The following is a 21,246-nucleotide window of genomic DNA, read 5'->3' on the forward strand; positions in this document are numbered from 1 at the left end:
GTAGTGACCATGATTATGCCACTCCAGTCCAGCCCAGACAGAAGGAGATCCTCTCTCAAACAAACAAGCAAAAAAACCTTGCCTCCATGCTGTGGCTCTTAGCTTAAATTTAAAAAATTGAAAAGAGAGAGTGGAGAAGATGGGTTTGGGGGATAGATGGGCAAGAGGTTTGCTTGAATGGCAAACTTTCGAATGAAGTTATCAAGTGATAAAAAAATCTTTACTTGTTTATTTGTGTCAAGAATTTGGGTACCATATTATTTAGATTTTGAGAGTTTAAGAGTAGTCTTTCTATTATTACCCTATTGTAAAGGAAGATTTGGAGAACACACCTTTCTGAACTGCAGCTTTCTCAAGTGTTTAAGGCTGACACTGCTGAAGTTACACCTGCTTGAACTATTTTTTTTCCCAAAAGGAACTAAAACGGTTACACTTATATTTCATGGCATAAATAGAACTTTTCAAAAAGGTGTTTCTTGCTCAAGAGAAATAATATAAAGTTAAAAAATTCATTTCAGATGTCAAATGAGAAACCCAATGAGTTGATTTCCTGTGACATTCCCATGGAGGGAAGAAGGATTGCATCTGAGAAAAAAAAAAAAATGGGGCATAGCAGTATAAAGAAAATCTCTCTTTTATTGATAGTCTCTTTGGAAGTGGTATAGATAAATTCACCCTCTTAGAAGAATCATTTGGGCTGAGCAATTACCTTTACAGCAAAGGTTAAGCAATAGTGAACTCTACCTTTAGAATGAAATCATTAACAAAATCCTCTCTGAACTCTGAAATATGCTATTTAAGACCAATTAAGATTTCTCAGCCAGTGACATAAATCCTCTAATACCTTTGAAAGAGCATTAGTAAACATGCATGTGTATGTGGGGATGTTCAATGCTTCCCAATAGCATTGGAAAGTAGAGAAAAATCAGTCCATTCTGAGATGCAGCAAGGTTACAGGAGACACCTTCACACCCACTTCCACCATAAATCCTGAAGTCCTAATACAGCTCACTAGGAAGCATAATAATAACCTGCTAGGCTTCCTGACAGAGAAAAAACATAGGGTGCATGGATAGCGAGGTGCCTGTGAGTATCTGTACTCACCTGGTGGGAATTTCCATGCTTGGAGGAACACAACATTAAATAGCAAATAAAAAATCCCATGACAGATTGAGAGGGGAACAAAAGACAGAAAAAAGAGTCATAGTTTAGTACATTGTGTGATTTTTTTTTTTTTTTTTTTTTTGAATAGAGTTTCTCTCTTTCACTCAGGCTGAAGTGTGGTGGTTCGATCTTGGCTCACTGCAACCTCTGCCTCCCAGGCTTCAGTCATCCTCCTGCCTCAGCCTCCTGAGTATCTGGGACTACAGGCACATACCACCACACCCAGCTAATTTTTGTATTTTTTTTTGTAGAGATGGGGTTTGCCTTGTTGCCCAGGCTGGTCTCATACTCCTGGGCTCAAGAAATCAGCCTGCCTTGGCCTCCCAAAGTGCTGAGATTGCAAGTGTGAGCCACCATACCCAGCCAGTTTAATACATTTAACAATGCTTTTTTTCCTGCTTCTTGGACAAGGAGCCTATATTTTCATTTTGCACTGGGATCCTCAAATTACACAGCCATTCTTGCATATTTCCCTTCAGAAGCCAAGGTGATAAGTACCTTTCAGAGAACAACCTGAATTCCCTGGCTGACAGGCAAGCCCACCTGGTGGTCCTGTGACTTCTCTCTGAGGTGGACCCTGCCTCTGAATCCGGCACCTTACCCAACCTCCTACACCTGTATGCCTTTCTGTAATTCTTCTCTACATCTTTACTGCATGCCTGGCTCTAGCCCATTGCCATTTACTGTCACTCTGGTTTATTCAGTTGGTTCACATTTGTCTTTTAATCTAGAAGCTCGCCACTCTCTCCTTTCTCTTCAGGCATTTGTAAAACATTTGGTATAATGGAAAGGATATGATACTTAGAATCACGACATCCCCAATTTAATCCTGGCTCTGTTTTTCACTAGACATGTGAACTTGGGTGATTTGTTTCAGCTTCTTGAGCCTCAGCTTTCTGATCTGTAAAATGGGAAGATAAATCTTGATCTCCAGTTCCTTGATTACCCAGCCAGGTGGGGCATCTAGAATTAAATCCTGGTATCTTTGCAAATCAAGTCAGTACTTCTGTATCTGCTTTGCTAGACATGATCCAAGGCTTTGTCTTCATGTTCAGAAAATATAGGTCAGAAAATATATCTGAGCTTCCCATTCTCTCTTCAAAGTGTCTAACTCCTAACCAGTCTCCTAGTCTGCATCCCGGGGTCAGCATGTAGAGGCTCCCACTCTGTATATTCCTACCCAAATGACCCATGGTTAGGACAGTCTGGTAGCACTGATTTTGGTTTGTCCCCAAGACATGTCTCCTTAAATGGCCATTCAGTTCAATGAAGTAGAAGAGGCAACAAGCAAATGATGTTTCCCCTGGATCCATCTCTCTCATCCCAAATCCTTGCCTAGCTCAGATTCCCAGACCCTGCCAGGAACTCAGACCCCGAGCCTCCTCTTTTCATGAAGAGATATTCCACATCATTGCTGTGTTTTCCTTGTGCACTTTCTATCCAACCTCCTTTTTACCTTTGGCCTGTTTAGACAAAAGAAATGATGTTTAATTATATCATCATCTTCATAAAGAGTGAAAATTTTGAGACAAGTATTTCACCAGAAGACATATATCCAAGAAGCACCCTCTCCTAATGAACTCAGCACTGGAGATGGTGGAGGCATCTTTCTCCTTCCCTGGGGAGAAGAGCCAGAGCCAGAAGACTGTACCCGCGGTTTTATAGGTGGGGAACCACAGGCATCAAGATGCTGAGTGAAGCTCCTGGAGATCAGAGAGATTTTGTGAATGAGGCTCTCAAACATAGGCTGGCTTAATTCTCTCTTGATTTTACAATGGAGGAGATTTATGTCTTGGCTTTTCCTGTCAGAAGCGTCCGAGTCATAATATGATGATGGGTCTAATCCCCAGGGATTTGGGTGTGAAGACAGAATGGTTTTGGCTGTCCTCCTCCCCACTCACGTCTCTGCTTTACAGCAAAGGCAGTGTTCTCAAGTCAGGCAGGATTCGGAAATGAGGTGTGCACCTGGTTGCAAAACCAGCTAGGGGAAATCCACCTGATTATGGGTTTTAAGAAATGACCTTCCTGTGGTTCTGGCTCTCAGCTGAAAAAACCCACAAATTCATGGGTCAAGATTATTTGTGGTCTTTTGACTGTATTCAATAAGATGATCCTTGGAAAGAATAATCACAATCTTCACTTTTATTGCCTTACACAAGGCCTGTCACATTGTAGGTACTCACTCAAGAAATCTGAGTTCAAAGAATGAATTGGTTCAGTTTGGTCTGAGAGACAAGACAGGGAGACATTTGCAGTGAGGAATAAAGGGCCCTTCCAGGGGCTGAAGAATCCAAGAGTATTCAGCTAATTGGAAACTTTTATTATCTACTTTGTCCACCTATTCTGCCATCAAGGCTGTGTCCCCTCCCTTCTAACTCCATTACCACTTTTTTAACTAAGGCCCAAATAATCCTTAGCCTAGGCCATTGTGGCATCTACTCATCTATTTGTTTCCAGCACTGACAAGCATCTTCTGCCATTCCTATGCTCCCTTCAAACTGCCACAAAAGTCATGCTTCTGAAATATAAGGCTAATCCTTATTCTCATCTGATTGCAACTTTTCAGTGACTTCCTATTTCCCAATACATTGTTCTTAGTCTTTTAGTGTAACACCCAGCTCCTCATATGCCCTGCTTTTTAAATCCTCAATCCTGCCAAAGTTTGAATATGCTTCATAGTGAAGTCTTCTCTCTCCTTTCTCTGAAATGGCAGATCACCAGTGCCCTGAAAACAGAGAACCTTGTATGTCAAGAAGAGTCTGCTTATCGTTATGCTTGCTAATGTGCATTAGTAAAACAGTAGGAATTTGCAATATCAAAAATGCTTTGAAAAAATATACTGACTGATCTGGTTTGGCTTTGTGACCCCACAGAAATCTCATGTTGAGTCATGATCCCAAGTGTTGGAGTGGGGCATGGTGGGAGGTGATATTTGATCATGGGGGCGGTTTCTAAGGGTTTAGCACCACTCGCCTAGTGCTGTCTCATGATAGAATTCTCATGAGATCTGGTTGTTTGAAAGTGTGTAGCACCTGGCTGGGCACAGTGACTCGTGCCTGTAATCCCAGCACTTTGGAAAGCTGAGGCAGGCAGATCACGTTGGGTCAGGAGTTTGAGACCAGCTTGGCCAACATGGTGAAACCTCGTCTCTACTAAAAATACAAAAAAATTAGCCAGGTATGGTGGCAGGTGCCAACAGTCTCAGCTACTTGGGAGGCTGAGGCAGGAGAATCGTTGATCTCAGGAGTCAGAAGTTGCAGTAAGCGGATATTGCACCATTGCACTCCAGCCTGGGCAACAAGAGCAAGATTCAATCTCAAAAAAAAAAAGAAAAGAAAAAGAAAGTGTGTAGCACCTCCCCCTTGGCTCTCTCCTGCTCTGCTATGTGAAAGTGCTTGCTTCCCCTTTGTCCTTCCACCATGATTGTAAGTTTCCTGAGGCATCCCAGTCATGCTTCCTGGATAGCCTGCAGAATTGGAAATCAATTAAACCCCTTTTCTTCATAAATTACCCAGTCTCAGGAAGTTCTTTATAGCTGTGTGAGAACAGACTAATACACTGCCCAAACAGTGACTCTATTATTTCCTTGTAGGCATGCATCATGGTGAAGTATAACTACTGGAAGGTAGAAATCACACATTGCATATAAGGTTTTTCATAATCTGGTCCCTGTTGATCTCTCTCACTCCTTGCCAGCTTACTCCATCCCTTGTGTCCTCATCAACTCCTTGTGCTAGTCACTGTGAACTGCTAGCAATTCATTCATTACCATGCTGTTTCTTGACCTTATACCTTTGCACATGTTATTTTCTCTGTAAGAGCCAACATTAACTGCATGTTTTCAATGTACTGAACTCTATTTTTATTGTTTTACATATTTTAATGTTTTGACCCTCAGAACAACTCTAAGTTACAATTGCTAATATTATTATAAAAATTGAAACTGAGGCTCAAAGAGTTTAAATAACTTGTCTAGTCTATGAAGTCAATGGTGGATAGAGCCAGAAATTGGGTACTCCAAGATTGCATGTATTTAATCACTGTGCTGTAGCTGCCTCTCCTATGGCTTCCTGGTAAACTCCTATTCATTCTTCAATACTTAATGTTAGTACCACCTTCTCCATGAATTCTTTCCTGGGCTCTTGATGTAGAGTTGAGTGTATGCTCTCTTGCACTCCACTGAACTCTAGACTTGACCTCTGGGATAGCTCTCAACAGAATGGAAGGGAATTATTGGTCCCACCCCTCCACCCATACACCCATGGGGATTTCACCTGTGCATCTCCGGTACCTAGGCTGTACATCAAAGATGCTCAATAAAGTTTTGTTGAATGGAATTTCACATCCTTCACATATGAATCATTTCCTTTTTTAGCCTCAGCTTTGTGAATCAGCTCTGCCTCCCAGTTAGACTCAGCATGCCTCTTCCAGAATATGTTTTTAGCTTTAGCAAACACAAAAGCATCTTTACAGAAATGGGAGAAATATTGAGGTTCAACTCTAGTTAGATCAGCAACATACAGGCGGACAGCTGAATTGCTGAGGCCAGCTTTACCCAGCTTCATGGAATACATTCCATTTTTTCATGATGACATAGTTGTGTTGTTTGATATATGGCTCTACTCTACCAATAAGCTGTTCCTGGACTGAGTTTATGCATTCTTGTTCCATTATCTATTGCTACAAAACAAAACAAACTATCAAAACAAACTATCCTCAACCTTACTAATTTCTGTTGCTCATGAATCTGCAGTTGAGGCCAGGCTCGGCAAGGATGATTCATCTTGCTCTACCTGATGCCTGGAGTATCATTTTGAGAGAATGACTGAGAGTAGGAGTGTTTGGGAGCTGCCAGGCTAATCTCTCCTCGTGTAGTCTCAGGACCTTGCCATGTCATCCCTCCACGTGCACTTTCTAGCATCATGGCCTCAGGGTGGTTAGACTTCTTACAAGGAACTTGGCTTCCCCAGAGGGAGTCCTCGATGCCCAGGCCAAAACTCCAAAGCTTCCTATCAGCTCACATCTCCATTTTAGGACATTGTTTCTATGATATTTTTTTTGCTCAAGCAAGATGCTAAGCAAGTAAGTAAGACACTACTATATTCTTTTGCTCAAGCAAGAGACTAAGCTTAACCCAGAATCAAAAGAGCAAAATCGATTCTACCTCTCAAGAGGATAAGCAGAAAAGAATTTGAGCCATTTTGCATTTACATTAATACCCAAAGCCAAATAACAAGTAAAGCATGAATTAAAAGAGACATTGGCATACAGAATGTGGTAATTTAAAAACCAAGAACAACAGGAGATCCAAACAATAGCAGAAGACCTGAAACACAGAAGAATGGACACACCATGAGCCCAGAGAAAGAAGCATTTAAGGACCACTCCTCAAAGCTTTGTGTTTATCTGAGGGATCTTCTCATCATGAGAAAAACAATAAGGGCTAACATGTATTAAGTACTTGTTACATATTATTTTCTCTTTTAAGAGATTTAAATCTATTCACATATTTTATCCTCCTAATGGAAAACTGAGGCCTTAGGAGGTTAAGTGACATGTCCAAGGCCACATAGCTAGCAAGTGGCAGAGCTAGAATTCCAGCTCTGACAGTTCACTTCCACTGCTAGTGTGCCGAAGTCCCATTCCATACACATTGCCAGCTCTAAAATCTAGGGCTTTTTTTTTTTTTTGGTCTAGTTTCTGGGCAAATGTGTGTGGAGGTAGAGCATCTTCTCAGTCTTTGAATCTCTAAGCCTCTTAGTCTTTAGCTTAAACAGAGATTTTTAAATTGGTTTATCAGAAACAAGTATATACACTCCCAGATGACACTAATGGGCAGCCAGGGTAGAGGATAACTGGGCTAAACTGCTGAGATGGCACATTCCAAAATTTAGCCCAGGTTTTGATTTGATTTGACTATGACACCCAGGACCTTAACTTAGGTCCTGGTTTACTGAGTGGATGAGAGAATGCAGTAAGTGCCACATGAGTGAATGAGTCTATCTCCCCATCCTGCCTGCATCATTCATCTCTGTGCAACACCTTCTTCTGAGGCAGCAAGTCCCATGATAACAGGAACTGTGCCTGGCTTGTTCTCCACTTTATACCCAGCGTCTTGCAATGTTCCTGGCATATTGCAGACTTCGAATAAAGAGGTGTTAAAGTAATGGGCTGATGAATCACAAGCACTTATCTACAAGGGTCTACGTGGCAGAAAAAGCAAGGACTTTGGAGTCAGGAAGACCCAGGTCATAAAATCAGTCCTACCTTCTAAGAGAGTTGCAGCTTATATGGCAGTGATGTTCTTAAGTGCAGTAGATAAAAATAACACATAATCAGAATCACCTTTGAAAGTCTTTATGAAGGTGACTCCACTAACACAGCCAGTGTGTTTCCCAGAAACAGAGCTCCGTTTCTCCAATCAAGCACCAGACCAACATGTCATAAGAAAAATATTTACCTTTAAGCTTTGCAGCTTGTCAAGGTGCTGCCTCTCTCGGCAGCATACAGGAAGGGAGACCGCCATCCCCACCCTCCCACAACATCAACATTATAGCTCCCTGAGTGCAATGGTGAGCACAATTAATGGCCCACACCACTTGCATTTTTATGTGTATGTCATTTTATGATACATATTTTATATTAATATTTAATTTTAATATGAGGTACTTATTATTTTAAAAATTATTTTATTTTGTTTTATTTGCATTCCTACAAGTTAAATGCTCATATAAAGCCCCAGTTTGCTTCTTTGTCAAGCAATATGACTGCTCCAGTCTGTCAACAAGGAAGGAGTAGGGGGAAAGGGAATCATAAAAAGATCAAAGAAACCAGCATAACACAAGAGAGCAGAGACAGGCTTTGTACAGTACACAGTCTCCTTTCTGACTTGCTCCAACAAAATCCCTCTGGGAATTCTACCCTGTCCTCTCCATTTAATTAACCAAATGCTCTGGCAGTGTTAATATGTATCAGGCACTATTCTAAGCACTTTATAAATAATGTCTCCCATGAGCACATTACTCTCATTGTACAGAGGAGGAGACTGAGGCATAGAGAGGTGAAGCCATTTGTCCAAGGTCATTAACCAGTAGGGAGCAAAGCTGGGGTTTGGGTTCAAGCCCAGAAGGTGTGGCTGCAGAGTCCCTGCTATTAACTGCTGCCCTAAGCCACCTCCCCTCTTCCTTCCGGCAGTTTCCTGGACACTCAGCATCTGTCATAGGCACCACTGCACTGGCCTCTATTCTGGTCTCCTACCTTCAGTCTCAACACCCCCAATCCATCCTTCAAACCGCCATTCTTCACAGTGTTTAATGAATCTCTGAAGTGGGGCTCTGAACATGCAACCTCCCCTGTCTTACCTGTAGTAGCATTTGCTTGACAGGATTTCTCAGAACTCACCATCAAGGTTGTAAGACGAACTTTTCCAGGAAATGGTGTATACTCTTCTCCTTCTCGTGGGGAGAGACCCCTTAGTATGTTAGAGGTGTGAAGGAGTCTGAGAGTAAAACGCTCACCTTAGCTCAACCCAGCACTTCTCAAATTTACTGGTGTGCCGGCTTTGTTCATGTAGTGGCTCCTCACATCTTCCACGGTGAGTGCTTTACAGAACAGGTCTTGGGAAAAGTTGTCCTGCAGGATCAAGTCTAACCTCATATTTTGTCAAGCAATGTCTCCCTTATGGCCTGGCCTGATGTGCCCTTCCCTCTCTCCCTTGCTGCCTCACTAATTACCCTTATTTGAACTTGCCGTCTCCTTCCTTTCCTCTGTGCCTTTGTGTCTGCTATTTTCTCTTCTTGGAATGCCCCTCCTTTCTCTCCTGGTCAACTCCTAATCATTTTTAAAACCAGTTCCAATATTCCTTCCTCTCTGTGGCCTTTGCTACTCAGCTTCTTTTCCCCCACTTCACGGTTGGATACCTTCCCCCTCCTTTTGCTCCCCGTAGCTCTTTATTCATACCGCTGTTTCTTTTAAAGCTGTCATGTTTTCTATCACTTTACATCATTTTCTTTTATCTATTATAGAACTTTTCTTTTAAAGCTATAATTGAGTGTATATTATGCATCAAGCTCTGTATTAAGCATCTTATGTAAATTTTCTCATTCATGCTTTATCAAAACCTTATGAAGTAGATGTTGTTCTTATTATTATTTGCATTTTTTTTTGAGACAGAGTGTCACTCTCTTACCGAGGCTGGAGTGCAGTGATGTGATCTTGACTCACTGCAACCTCTGCCACCCAGGCTTAAACAATGCTGCTACCTCAGCCTCCTGAGTAGCTGGGACTGTGCCACAATGCCTAGGTAATTTTTTTTGTTTGTTTGTTTTTTGCAGCGACAGGGTTTTGTCATATTGCCCAGGCTGGTATTGAACTCCTGGCCTTAAGCAATCTGCTCACCTCAGCCTCCTAAAGTGCTGGGATTACAGGTGTAAACCACTGCACTGGCTATTATTTACATTTTAGAGAAAAAAATCTGAGGTGTAGAGAAGTTATAAACCTAAGATTACTCAGCTCCTCAGTAGTTGGAGCCGGGATTGGAACCCAGGTATTCTTGGGAACTCATTATATTCATGTTAATTCTACAGGTCTGTCTTGTTTTCTAAAATGTAATGATTTCAATATGGACCCTTCTTCCTCATTTCTGTACCCTTAGCTGCTAGCACAGGATCTCTAGGAAGAATGTAATAACTACCTGTGCAGTAAATGAACTATTACCTACATGGATGGAATGACTAGATGTATTTCCAGATGACGAAAATGAGGCCTCTTTAGGCTTAACAGTTCTTTTCCCCTGACTTCTAACCCATCAAGTGAGACCCTTCCCTCTGCCATGTAACCTCTGATAGCAGGAAAAAAAATAACCTGCAGAATCTTGGCTCCACAGTTCTCATCAGAAATAGGATGAGCTCTGGATATCATACATTTTGCTGAGACTCAGGTTTTACAGTTAGTATCTACCAAGTACTCCCAAAACGCCAGGCACTGTTCTAAGTGTTTTACATGCATATTCATCACAAAAACCTGAAGTAGGTGCTATTACTACTGCCCTCCCCCGCCCCGCCCCCAGCAATGACCAATCTTAGAGATGAGGAAACTGAAGTACAGAGAGATTAAGAAACCTATCCTAGCTCCCACAGCCAAGGAGCAGTACAGCCAGAATTCCAAGCCAGACAATCTGGATCCAGAGCCCACACTCCCACTCCGCATTCAAGATCATGTCCCCAGCAGACCATGCAAAGAGAAAAATCATAATCGCTATTCCAGAGAGTAAGAAAAATGGGGCTTCTGTTTTGTTTTGGAATTTGAGTGACCAGTTATCTGATGTCCTCAAAAAACCTGTTGCTGGCTTAACTACATTTCCCCAGGAATCTCATTGAGGTGAGTGCCCTGCCTAGCATCTCTTTTCATTTCTCTCTTTTCCCCACTCCCTTCCCAATCCCACAAAGGCATATCAACATATGCCTTTAATAACTTGAGTGATCCACTTAAAAAAAAATAGAATTCAGACTTTACAAGCAAACTCATTTTGATAGAGGTGGGGGTGGGGAAGAAATATGCCTCTGTATGCAGAGAGATTATGTTGGAAGGACAGAATAAGGATCCACATCAGGTGAACTGAAGACTCCTGAGCCGGAATGAGCCTGTAGCCAGTTGGATAATAATTGTATCATTTATTACCTTATTGTCTAAATCATGTCTTTTGAGTTTCCTGACTCTTAATCCAAGAAATCTCCTCTCAGTGCTCAGGTGGTAAATTATTTATCTGCCTTTCTTCCTCTTTCATTAACCTTGTCTCCTTATGGGAATGCAGCAGTTACTAGCAAGTTGCTCCAGACAGAGCATGGTGGAGCAAAGCCAGGAGGGGTTAACCCCAAGTCCTGCCAAGGATTTCAAGCCATGGCGATGAATTCCAGGAAGGCAGTGCTGAAGGGTAGCTCAGAACCCAGCTTTCAGAACCAGAATATGTAGATTCAGATCCTACCTCTGCCCCTTACAAACTATGGGTATTTGAATAAATTATTTCATCTTGCTTTGACTCAGTTTCCTCATCTGTAAAATCAAGATAATAGCATCCACCTCATAAGTCTGTGAAGATGTATGCTTTATGCATTTATAACATTTAGAAGGAAGGTTCAGTTTTGTTGTTGTCATTTTGATTGCTGTTGGTAGATGAGTAGTTGTTGGCAAGAGGGGCTGGTTAAAAGGGAAGAAACTGATTGAAAGTCTTCCATTTATTTTCATTGACTCTCCTTGGTTTTACTCTTTCAAACATTTCTTGATCAGTGTCTGGCCTAATGCTGAGAATTTCAAAAGAAATAAGACGATAAATAGATGAACGAATAGCCAGATGATAGATAGAATAGATAAGGCTGTCCTATCACCCAGAGGCTTAAATCCTCCTTGAGAAGTTGGATACAATAACAGGAAACTTCCATAAAATGTATTATCTGCTTAGATAGACAAATGTAAAGCATTTAGGGAGACCTGATTAAGAGGAGAACATTGAGTTTCAAACTATACGAAGGATGAGTAAGATTGAATGGTGAATTGAGAGAGGAATGAGATTCAGTGTGAGACCACAGCATGACCATAGCATGGGGCAGTAAAACAGGCCACCTGTCAGTGAGGCACAGAAGCTATGAGGTTTTGCCACATCGCAGCAGAAAGCTTAGGGGACGAGGCAGGTAAGTAGGGGGCCAAGTTATGGATGGCATGCCAAGTATCCTTGGATTTTACCTTGGTTTTTCAATGAAAATATACTCTACCTCTTAATGGAAGAGTGATAAGAATGCATTTTAGAGCAGTATGCGGAATAGAAGGTACAACTGCAGACATCTTTGGAAAAATAAAATCTACATGGCACAAGAAGGACACTCCCAACAAATGTTTTCAGATATACAGTAGTCCCCCCTTATCTGTGGTTTTGCTTTACGTGGTTTCAGTTACTTGCGGTCACCCACATTCCAAAAATATTACATGCAATAAAATATTTTTTAAAAGACCACATTCATATAACTTTTATTACAGTATGTTAATAGTAATTGTTGTCAAGCTTTTAGTATCCCTAATTTATAAATTAAACTTTATCATAGGTAGAATGTATAGGAAGAAAATATAGTATATAGGGTTTGGTAGTATGATTTCCAGCATTCACTGGAATTCTTGGAAGAATCCCCCATGGACAAGGGGGTACTGCTGCACTCTCATTAAGAATATTTGCTCTGAGTGGCCCTGGTGTTACAGACAGGCAGAGGAACCTTGAGATCACACTGAAAGAGAATCCATACTTCTGAGCGTTATTTCATGCAAGAAAGAGCACTAGAGTAGGAGACCAGAGACTTGGGTTTGAGCCCAGCTCTTCTACTTATCAGAGGAATGGTCTTGGGCTTGTTGCTTTCTAGACCTCAGTTTTCTCTTCTGCATATTGAAGACATTAAAAAAACACTTCCAATTTTTTTTTAAGAGAAAATGGCAATTTCAATAAGATACTATAAGGGGTTTCACCACAACGTGTCCAGCCTCCTTAATTCTTCTGCTGACTGACTCTTCTTATGGAGGTAGCATGACCATAAAAGGCCTTGGATTATCTAGCACAGTCTTGGATCAAGCCACTAGTTTTAGCACAATTGTGAATAGCACCCTCCTTTGCTCTCAATAGTGTTGCAATTTAGATAATTTATATATGATCTATAAGTTAGATCATATATAATTTTATGTAATTTATATATGATGATTTATTATATAATCACTATCATGACAGGACATATGGCTTCTTCTTAAGGAGAGAGTTACTAGCTATCTTTCATCTTTATGTGTTAATATTTGGCTTATTTTGTGGCTAAAGCTTCATTAGGTCTGAGAGCTGACTCTCAGTCTAGATTCTTCTGATTGTAAGCAACAGAATTCAATTTAAAATAGCTTAAGCTCAAAATAGAATATACTGGCTAGGTTCTAAAGTATCTTGTAGAAGCTAAGGACAGCCAGACATCTGGGGACCTAGAACAGAAAACTGTAATGTTATCAGATACTCAAGGGGTATTATCTTTAGGTCTCTGCAGTTTGTGTCATTTTCTTTCTTTCTTTCCAGACTGGCTTTCTCTGTATCTCCAAATACATCATGGTCAGAAGATGGCTGCCTATGGCGACCATCTGTTTTCCTCAGGTAAAGTCATGTCCACAGACTAACTTATTACCTATGACTCCTAGTTTCAAATTCCTTGGAGAGAAAATGTGATTAATCTACCCTAGTCCAAGTTGTTAAGAGTAGAGTGAAGGACAAACAAGGCACTTGAGGGCCCGTCCAGTGGGTGTAGAAGATACTCTCATAGAAAGTGGTTGTGTCAGCCCATGTCCTCCAAGAAGCAGATGTGAAGACAAGATAAAACTAGACAAAATATGTTCACGGAAATGCCTATGAGATAAAATGTTAAAGGGAGCCGGTGGATTACATTAGCTGTAAATCTGACCCCAAGTTAAGGAAGGAGGGAGGGTAGGAGGAAGGAAGGAAGGAAGGAAGGAAAAAAGGGAGGAAGGAAGGGAGGAAGGGAGGGAGGAAAGTTGGAAGCATCTTAGACTAGCTCTAAGTTCCAATGAGAATTCAGCAAGGCCATTAGAGAATCCTTAAGCCAAGGTTGGTCATCAGAGGATCCATGTCTCCTAGGAACAGGTCTGCCTTAGTACCCATGGTAGACTCAGTCATTGACTGGAAGTAACCATTGGGAGGAGTGCCTTGGAGCAAACATGGCAATGAACTTCAGAGCTCAGCAGTTTAGGCCCTCAGTTGATTACACTCTCATAGATGAACATTTGAGAGGCACATTCCCATAGCCACAACAGCCTCATTTTGGTCTCATTCAGAGACCAAAAGTTGTCTGAGTAGCTGGTTCCCCAAAATGACTTGAAGGTTACTCAAAGCTCAGGTAGGAATTTTTATTCTAGTCCAAAGGAGAAAGCAGAGGAAATAATACTAAGTAGAGAAATGAGACTGAAAACTGGAATGGGAATACTCTAAGATAACTCATGCTTTCTTTCAACAAATGTCTACTGACTACATGCTATGTGCAGACAACGTTCCAGGTTCTAGGAACACAGTGGTGAATAAGGCAGTGATTCTGCCTATAGTCTTTGAAGGACTTATAGACCAGTAAGGCAATGATGAGATTCTGTGATAAGTTTTATTAAAGGGATAAATACAAAATGCTAAGGCTGCACAGAGGATGGATACTTAACCTTGTTGAGTATTGGGCTGTTCAAGGAAGGCAGGTTGGGGCCTCAATACTGTCTAGTCTAATTCTATCCTCATGCTACATCTGAGCAAACAAAAACCCAGGTTGGTAAAGTGCCTTGCTCAAGGTCAGGCCTTCTGTTCATTATTGAGGGATGGGTTTGAGAACTCAGGGTTCTTGAATTTCACTTTATTTCTAGGCTCTGTGCCTGATGGCAACTTAATTATTACTGGTCCTAAGTAAGCATCCATTGCGCCCAGAAGAGCCAGGGGTTGTTATTATTTGCTTTGAACCTATTAACAGCAAGACCAAAAACATGGATGATTAAAAAATCAAGATGATGATGCTGCCTTTTAGAACTCTTTGAGGGTTTCTGAACAATCAGGAAACTTTAGCCCGTATTTTCAGAATATGCTGTCAGGGAAGGTCATCTGAATCATATCCATCAAATGTTGGGGATGACTCACTGTCAAACAAATCTCACTTTTAAAAAACTTGTCTTTATAAATACACAAGAAGAAATCACTTCTGTTGTTTTTGAGAGGGTTCTTCATTTCCTCTGCCTTCCCTCTGGCCCCCACCCTGAGCCCCTCAAACAAAAGGTCCTGCAGAAGAGGTGCACACTCCCTAAGCCGCCAATGGCCTGACTGGCTTTGGGTGCCCAGCATCCCCCAGAGCAGCTGCCCTCCCCTCATTTTATTCTTCTCTGGCCCTATTGGGGCTGACTCACACTGAAGCCTGAAGGCTTTGCCACTTCAGGGTTATGGCCTGTGGGGAAGGGAAAGAGCTGCTTGCTGCAGCCAGTGGGTAATTTAAGATATGCATGCAGCCCAATAAGAGGCTATTACTCAGAAAAGGCTTCCAGGCAATTTATGCCAAAGAGTGAAAGTTCCCAAAGAGAAGCCTAAGGCTGTATTTCCCTTTATTGGATCATCAGTGGTAAGGGGTCTTCTAAGCCATGTCCTAAGCGCACCTTTTCTCCCAGTTTCTTCTTCTAGATGGATCCCTTATCTGAACTCCTCCTTGATGGAAGATGTTTACAAGCACAGCCCAATTTACTCATTCTCCTGCCTTTAAACAAGCTTTATTTAATTTTGCCAGAAAAAAAACCCACACACAAAGTTTCTCAAGGAGCTGCAGCAGGTCAAATTATGGCACCTCTTTGGCATATAAATTTAGAACAAAAACAACAACAACAAAAAAAACAAGCATAAATAAACCAACCCCATCCATTTGACTAGAATTAGCAAATCCCTTTCCCCACAAATCCACCTTTAAAAAAATTATGTATCCTTGTAGAAAATATAGAAACGAAAGATGGCTGAAAGAAAAGTCTGTCATTCTTCCCACACTCCCCTCACCTCCAAGATTTTTACTGTGAACATTTGGTGTACATCCTCTCATGCTTTTTGCCAAGTCCAAATATATACACATAAATGCACATACCTGCTTTTTTCCAATTATTCTGGAGCGTATTTTCATGTTAATATAGTTTTACAGAATAATTTTTAATGGCTACAGAATATTTTATTATTTAGATGTACCATGATTGATTGATCAACATTCTATTGAATATTTAGGTTGTTTTCTATTTTCAGAAAAAAACCCTTTAATCTTCACCCCAAGCCCCTCCTAACACCGTGGAAATTTACTTTAACAAAATGGAAATATGTTGGCTACTTCTCTCAAAATCACTAGTTCTCAACGAGAGGTAATTCTGCTCTCCAGGGGACATTTAGCAATGACTACAGACGTTTTGGTTGTAAAAACTAGGGGACTGCTACTATCTTATAATGAGTAAAGACTACAGATGCTGCTAAACATTCTACAGTGCTCAGAACAGCTTCCCGCAACTGAGAACTATCCAGTCTAAAATGTCAGTCATGCTGAGGTTGAGAGACTCTGCTATAAATATTGATCTAATTCTTGTTATAAACTCAAGTGAGCTGTCCATCAGAAGATCTCCACACTGGTCCCCTTTCTCAGAGTTCCTTGTTGCCACTTTTTCGCTTCCATTCATCAAATACATAGAGCACTGTGCTGGACACAGAGTGATAAAAATTCAGTTCCTTCCATGCACTGAATCACACCTTGTGTTGCAAAAGCTCTTTTCCCAGATCAGTAAAAACTGTGCTTTTCCTTGTCCATGTTGCTCTTAGCAACCGAACTCTCAGTCTTTATTCAATTACTCAGTCTGTAGTCACATGCTGTTGAATTACAGGATCCCTCTTACAGCCACACCATTCTCTTTTCTGGCCTCACAGATAATTTCAAGGACTTCACTTTACTTACTGGTTACTCCATTCCCCATGTTGGTCTTCATTTACTCCTTTTCCCCTCTACAAGGCTGTATAATTTCCCCCCCTCTTCCACCTATGAAGGTGTCAATGGTCACATGCATCCTTGACACCTCCCCTTCTTCTAAGAATTCAGAATCCATTCTCCTGTCATAGGCTAATCCTGCCACATGTCTTATGTAGCACCCTTTATGCCTCCTTTAGTCACTGCCACAATGCTACAATGTTGCACACTGCAGCATCCTCAAAGGGCCTCTGCTAGAGCAAAGCTCAACTTTCTTTCCCTGTCCATGATGGGCTGTGTTTTGTCAACTTGGCTAAGGCTAGAAGCCATGTTTCTCAGGACACTCTTCCCTGTATGGCTGGGTCATTGATTGCCAGTAGAGGAACTCGTGTAAAATTTGGAGGGCAAAGGTGAAGCAGAAGACATTGTTTTCAGAAGGTCATCACAGTTAGACATGATGACAAAGGAACAGATGCAGGAGTGCTAAGTGAGTGCCAGCTTGTTCTTGTTTGCCTCCACTTTGGGTCTAGCTCATCTTCATGACTGCTAGCCCTGCTGACCAACAACTAACTGCCCCAGGTCTACCAGCAGACCCACAGAGGCAGCAGCTCTGCAGAGCCAACAGCTACCCCAGAAGCAGCAGTTTCCACAGAACTCCCTGTGAGCTCCCACTCTGTGGTCACACTTAAGCAGCCAGACCTGCTTCTAGTATTTTCCTGCAAGTTCCAAGTGGCCACCTGCACCAGGTCTTTAGGTAGTCTGTTTAATGACTATTTCTTTGAGCCTCCAACTCCCTCTCTCCAGACCACTTCCCCAGCCCCTTTCACATTTGTGTAGAAACCAATTTCTATAATGAATCTGTAATTTCTATATTACTTATAGTAGCTGTGTTTCCCTGTGTGAACCCTGTCTTATATAGCTTAACTGATCTTCTTATTCAAAGAACTGTATTGGGCCTTACCATGGTTAATTCATGCCAAGATAATGAAGCTTTAATTGCAGATACAATCATATTCCCACCTCCTGGCCCTAGGTCGCCTGAGATAATCCACCTCAAAAGCAAATGACCTTGCACAAGTTTCTTAACCTCATTGGTTTTAATTTCATTACCTGTAAAATGAGAATAATAGCACCTCCCTCAAAGATTTGTTGTGAACATTAGAACAGTGCCTAGCTTATAGTGAGTACTATGAAATTGCTTGCTATCATGATTATTATTAACATTATTATTATATGTTTTCAAATGACACTGCTCTTTCATGTCTCCTGACATTGCTGTAGTTTGGGCTTTTGGAATTTTTAGCTATTGCAAGAGCCTTCTAACTGATTTTAACTCCAGTTTTACCTCCACAGTGTTGCCAGAGCAAGCTTCCCAAGAAAAATATTTTCTGCACAAAACTCTTCAATGGCTATCTATGATCTAAAGAATAAAGTACAGTCCTTTGCTTGCGTTATAGAACTCTGCATGTTCCACCCCAATCTCTCTACCCTTATCTCCCCCATGTATAATTTATGCATGGTTTGTCGACAATGTTCTGGGTCTTTATTAAAGACATCTCCTCTTACAGCATCCTCTACTTTTCACTAACAGACTCTGATTTGGAGTTTGGTTCAACAATCTCCCCTCTAAAAAACTTTCTTTAAAACCTCAATCCATTCCCCAAGCCTATCACAGCCACCCCTTCTTCAGTGTTCTCAGACCTTTAGTGTATAGTTTTAATAATAATGATCTGTTTACTTATCTCTCTCCCACATTAGACTTTGAGCTCCTCCAGGGAAAGGACAGTGTTTCATTGGTCCCTAGATACCCCAGTGCCAACCCAACACCTTAATAAATGTCTGATGAATGAACAAATGATTGAATGAAAACCCTTTGGAAATTTAGATATTGCTATTCAACTCTAAGAGTGAAGACTGAGACTTAGCAGGGTAAGTTCCCTTTATAATAATGCTTGGTGGAATTTGTTTCAACACCATGTAAGACCAGGAGGATTTTGTCTTGTTTTCTACTTGCATTATCCAGCTTTAGCATTTCCCAATTGTCAGTATTTGCCTGAGCTTTGTTCACGGGAAATTCTCTGGAAATGCCCCCATGTAACCCCAAAGGCAATCTGCCTTCTACAACAAAATCCACAAGGCTATTTAGTATGTGCTTATTTGTTTCCATGGGTAATATAACATTGACAACTGAGATTGGAACATTTCCAAAAATCAAAAACCTGCTATGGATTGAGGCTTCCAGAGATCAGCTCAGAAATTAGTTCCCTTTTCCTACTTCTAGGCCCAACCCTCCACTCCTAGTTATACTTGCCAAGCACTTGTCAAGTTTGTTACCTAATTATGGTCCTGCTCCATCTCTCAGGCCCCCTGAAGACTAAGTCTCAGGCAGAGTAAGCATGACCAGCCTTCTTCCTAGTCATTTCAGGGTAATAGTGGAAAGGCCTGGATTATGAGTGGAAAGGCCTAGAAAGCATAATTTGCAAACCCCATGGTGCCTCTCATTTGAAATATTCTGTTTCTAGAAGGTTCTTACTAATAATACAGAAATGTATTCCCTGGAGATGGTGGATTCTTTCAAGGGAAAGAGATGGAATAGTATCTTCAAAAGGAATGAAACTTGCAAACTGTTTTAAGGGATGAAGTGTGGAAAAAGATCTTGGCATGGAGGAGGTGGCAGGATAGACAGGTGGGTGTAAATTGTGAGCAGGATCAGAAGTAGTTGGTATGAGAACTAGGAATTAGAAGACAATTTTCTTTTCTTTTTTTAATTCACCTATTTTTTACAAGTTTCTTTAGCTTTTTTTTTTTTCATTCTTTTAAGTTCCAGGGTACATGTGCAGGATGTGTAGGTTTGTTACATAGGTAAACGTGTGCCATGGTGATTTGCTGCACCTGTCAACCCATCACCTAGGTATTAAGCCCAGCATGCATTAGCTATTTTTCCTGATGCTCTCCCTCCCCACTTCCTCCCCTACCCTACTGACAGGCCCTAATGTGCGTTGTTCCCCTCCCTGTGTCCATGTGTTCACATTGTTCAGTTCCCACTTATAAGTGAGAACATGTGGTGTTTGGTTTTCTGTTCCTTTGTTAGTTTGCTGAGAATAATGGCTTCCAGCTCCATCCATGTCCCTGCAAAGGACATGATCTCATTCTTTTTTATGGTTATATAGTATTCCATGGTATATATGTACCACATTTTCTTTTTCCAATCTATCATTGATGGGCATTTGGGTTGATTCCATATCTTTGTCATTGTAAATAGTGCTGCAATGAACATACCTGTGCATTTATCTTTATAATAGAATAATTTATATTCCTTTGGGCATATACACAGTAATGGGATTGCTGGGTCAAATGGTATTTCTGGTTCTAGGTCTTTAAGGAATCGCCACACTGTCTTCCACAATGGTTGAACTAATTTAGATTCCCACCAACAGTGTAAAAGTGTACCTATTTCTCTGCAGCCTCGTCAGCATCTGGTGTTTCTTGTTGTTTTAATAATCACCATTCTAACTGATATGAGATGTTATCTCATTATTATGGTTTTGATTTGCATTTCTCTAGTGATCAGTGATGTTGGGCTTTTTTTCATATGTTTGTTGGCTGCATAAATTAGAAGACCATTTCCAATATTAAATGACTTTAGTGCCTATATAGTAATGCAAATGACCACAGACTCCACTGAGCCTACTGTTGCTTCCAGGTTAGGAATGATTGTATTAATAATAACAGTTAACATTTTGGGAGCTGATATGTGTCAGGCATTATACATATAAGCATTATCTCATTCAGTGCTCATTATAACTTTATACAGTGGGATTATGATTATTTCCATTTTAAAGATGAGGACATTTAAGTAAAGAGAGGTCAGGGAACTTGCCCCAGGTCAGTTAGCCAGACAGCAGGTAGAGCCAAGTTGTAAACCCAGGGCATCAGATGCCTAATTCAACAGCTTTCAACTGCTGCGCTCTACTGTAAATGAAGTCTGGAGTCCAGTTATGAAATAGTGCTCTCTCCCTTTAGCAGCAGCCAGCAAATCTTTGCCTCCTCAAATAAGGTTAAAAGAAGAGCTCAGGCTCTCTCCAAGTTTCAGTCCTGCTCACTCTGTTTTTGCTGGCTTTCTGAATTTTTGAACCCTGCCTCAACCTCTTCCCACTTCTCCTGCATAGTAGGGGGACCAACTTGTCCCATTTTGCTCAGTTTTAGCATTGAAATCCCTGGTTGCAGAAAACCACTCTGTTCAGGGCAAACCAGAAGAATTGGTCACCCTACTGCATTTCAATCTCTTACCCTTCCTTGTATTTAATTGTATCTGATTTCTTATCCTCTGACTTGCCCCTGTGTTTGGCAAAACTTAGTTCTACCTACACTGCCCACTTTGAAAGTAATGTATTTCCAAAATTTTACACAGAAAATGCCAAACTCTCTTAATATTCCTATAAATATATTTACAAGATGATTATGACCTCCCCAACATATATATGTGTGTGTATCCATACTTTTTTATATATAGCTACAACTCATATGCATATGCCTTGTGGTTTTCTTTTGTTTT

The sequence above is a fragment of the Aotus nancymaae genome, unplaced genomic scaffold (genome assembly GCF_030222135.1).
Source record: "Aotus nancymaae isolate 86718 unplaced genomic scaffold, 86718_ANA_hifiasm-v0.15.2.pri h1tg000059l, whole genome shotgun sequence".
In the NCBI taxonomy this organism is placed as follows: domain Eukaryota; kingdom Metazoa; phylum Chordata; class Mammalia; order Primates; family Aotidae; genus Aotus; species Aotus nancymaae.